Source organism: Apium graveolens, unplaced genomic scaffold (genome assembly GCF_009905375.1).
Source record: "Apium graveolens cultivar Ventura unplaced genomic scaffold, ASM990537v1 ctg6460, whole genome shotgun sequence".
Classification (NCBI taxonomy): domain Eukaryota; kingdom Viridiplantae; phylum Streptophyta; class Magnoliopsida; order Apiales; family Apiaceae; genus Apium; species Apium graveolens.
In genome coordinates, this window is record NW_027419500.1 from 20,493 (window position 1) to 23,912 (window position 3,420).

The window sequence follows — 3,420 nt, forward strand, 5'->3', positions numbered from 1 at the left end:
CTTTGTGCATGTAAATGTTTTATGTTTTTGAGGGGTTTTATGTTTGTTTCTTTTTGGGGGTTTTATGTCCTGTTTTTGGGGTATTTTTGGGAATTTTATGTCCTGATAAATATTTTAGGTACATTAATGTAAATCAATGTTCTTGTTGATATCATGTAAATGTAAATGTAAATCAATATTTTAGGTACACTGATGTAAATCAATGTTTTAGGTACATTGATATAAATGTAAATGTTTCTGTTCTATTTTTAATTATGTGTTTTCTGGTAGTTGTTCATACATATTAGTGTGTTTTGGGGGCTGCATTTGAACAAGTCTCTTATATGAATAAGTCTCTGCATTTCTTGTTTTGTATAATAGTCATTTCTCTGATATGAACAAGTCTCTGCATTTCTGATATGAACTATCTGTTACTAGTATTGTATAATAATCATTGTTTTGTATAATTATCCTTCTCACAGATTTAACAAGTAACGGATAATTTTAATTTATTTATTTATGGGCTGAATTTGTTTCAATACTCAAGTACTCACTGGGTTTTATTTATGTGAAGGAAATTTAACAATTGTCTGGGCTGTGAATGTTGGAATTATTGGGTTTTTAATTATGTGATATTTTCAAATATCTTGGTTTAATTTGTTTTAAATATCTTGGTTTAATTTAGTCTAGTTTATAAATTTAGTCTAGTTTTGTAATTAATTGGGTATATGTGTAGAATCTTAGAGTAATGAATTAGTACTATAAATTATTAGGATATCAAGGTATTTACTCCTTTCTAAGTTTATATAATTAATCCCTACAGTAACCAACACAAATTTGATATACCTTTTATTAAATAATTATAAATAGGTATGTGTTGGATTTTTAATATTTAAAGTGGCTATCAGGTAGGGAAATTTGATGGATAAGACATGGATTTTGCAAGATATGGATTCTTTAGCATTTGAAATGGGGGTGGAAAACTTCTTGATATATGCTGAAGAAAATTCTGAAGATCGTAACAAAATTCCTTGCCCTTGTGAATGATGCGCCAATTTTAAAAAAGTCTCTCTAAAAACAATCAGGGGCCATATCTATGACAATGGCTTTTATCTAGGTTATGTTCATTGGGTTTGGCACGGGGAGACTGCTTCTACGGGTCCTAAATATTCAAGTGCTAGTTGTCCACCTGAAGAGCAAAATGAAGCTCAACAAGAATGTGCCAAAACAGTACAAGGTGTTATACAAACATGCTGCAGTCTTCATGAAATCCATTGGGGAGTCAATACCGATTCCGTGTGATTCGGACGTGTTTGGGACTGAGAAAAATTTCTATATTGCATCAAAATGTGAAAGCATTGTTGGAGTTCGATATGATTGGCCAAGCTGCAATATCTGCTTATATGGCGTAAGTTACTTTTTTATCGTTACATATTCAATATTCATGTTTTATATGGATATTATAAGTAATGTAATTCACTCCCTCGTAGGCTCTTGCAAAGACTGATTATGATTGAGAGGAAGAATGATGATGTGGTCTTATATGGATTTTTCGATCCAGGAGCTACATTTACGTTGAACAAATCTTTTCATTCTTATTTTGTTAATCGGTTGAAAGAGAGTAGTCCGTATCGCATGTACTTCATGCCACATAATCATAAGTAAGTATTTTTAATTTAGACATGCTTTTACAAATTAATATATTTAGGTAGTTTTTTAAAATTTCTAACTTGTGTTTTTCTTTTTTCTTTTTTATAAACATAGTTGCCACTGAATTTTGGTTGTAATTTGGGATGGCGACATTTATATTCTGAACCCTCTGCCACATCCAACACATTTTGACGAGTTGGAAAAATCATTAACAGAGTAATATATTTCTGTTTACTATATATAAATATATATAGTAAATATTCTCCCTTTTGAAAAATAATCATGTAAATTATTGTTGTTCTGCAATGTAGAGCGATGAAATCCTACAATGCTCAAACTGGAAGGGGAAATAAAGCTCCTCAGATAAAGAATCTTCTTGTAAGGTTTTTGTATTTTTTATCACTTTGTAATTTTAATTAATTTATGGAGCTAATTCAGATTTTATATTATAACAGGGATCTCCCAAACAACCAGGAGGGGTTGAATGTGGCTATGTTATAATGCGATACATGAAAGATATCATTGCTGATAAGGAGCTATCTTTTACTACCAAGGTATATGCAAATCATTTCTGATAGATGGCATGTAGAATTTTTTGTGTAGTTTTTCAGAACAGATGAAATATGAGTGCCATTTTTATTATCAGTTTTTATTATTAGTGATTTCCAAATGGATCTTGTTTTTATTATTAGTAATGATAGATGACTATTAGTGATAAGGATCTATCTGGTATAGTTTTGGATTGACGAAGAAAATTACGGTTAAATATAGAAAAGGTCCTCTTCTGGTTAAATTATAAATAGTTGGTTCTGTTTATATTTAATTATACATATGGCAATTCTGGTTAATAATATTCTGGTTGCTAATTTTTACTTGTGTTATTTAGTGGGCAGCCAAAACTCGAAATTCCTACACAAGGCAGGAGCTGGATGGGGTGCGGATGGAGGTGCTTGAATTTATCCAAGACAAGATATAAAAATGCTAAGTATCTATATATAGCTTTCGTCTGAACTATGTGAATTGATGTTGTGTTTGCTGGTGGTTAGTGGTAAATTAACGGAGATTTGGTGACAATTACATCCATCATTCTGATTTATGTTTGGAATTGTCAAAATTTGACAAGTGGTACATATTAACTAGTCAAATATGTTTAGAATGTTGGATGTAATAACTAGCGAATTTGGGTTTTATTATTTTTAGTTGGGATGTTTATTTTAGACTTGGAATGTAATGTCCAAATTGAGCTCTTGTTGGATTGAATGTTAGTAAATTTGGTATCAATGTATACCTCTATATTTTTACAAATTTGGTTGGATGTATTGCATATTGTTGGTATTTTTCTGGTTTAAAATGCAATTAGTTCCCTGGGCTATTAATAGTACCAGGATGGCATATGCAATTTACAGTACATTAACATCACAATGGTAATTTAAAACCGATGTAAAAAAGAATAAAAGACATCAGGTGAAACAATATTAAAAGAAAAAGATCTACAAAAACCAATGTCAAATAGTCATTTGACATCGGTTCTGTAAAAAATCAATGTATTTTAAGCCAAATAACATCGAATTTTCAATAGCTGATGTCTTAAATTTTACAATGTTAAAGATTAAACATCGGTTAGAAAAAACACTGATGTTAAACAAAATGATTTAACATCACCAAATAAAAGAAACCGATGTCTAACCCAGTATTTTATATCGGTTGATAAAAGTACCCGATGTCTGATGGAGCATTTCACATCGGTCAGACAACTTAACCGATGTCTGATCTAGACTTTCACACCGGTTT

General features: G+C 30.7%; 1 long non-coding RNA gene across 1 annotated transcript; it reads left to right on the forward strand.

Moving 5' to 3' along the window:
• The first annotated feature begins 1,753 nt into the window (after nucleotides 1-1,753).
• LOC141703300 (uncharacterized) lies at nucleotides 1,754-2,183 on the forward strand. Its single transcript, XR_012567435.1, has 3 exons — nucleotides 1,754-1,845; nucleotides 1,941-2,007; nucleotides 2,085-2,183. It is a non-coding gene; the product is annotated as an uncharacterized LOC141703300 (long non-coding RNA).
• The last annotated feature ends 1,237 nt before the right edge of the window (nucleotides 2,184-3,420 follow it).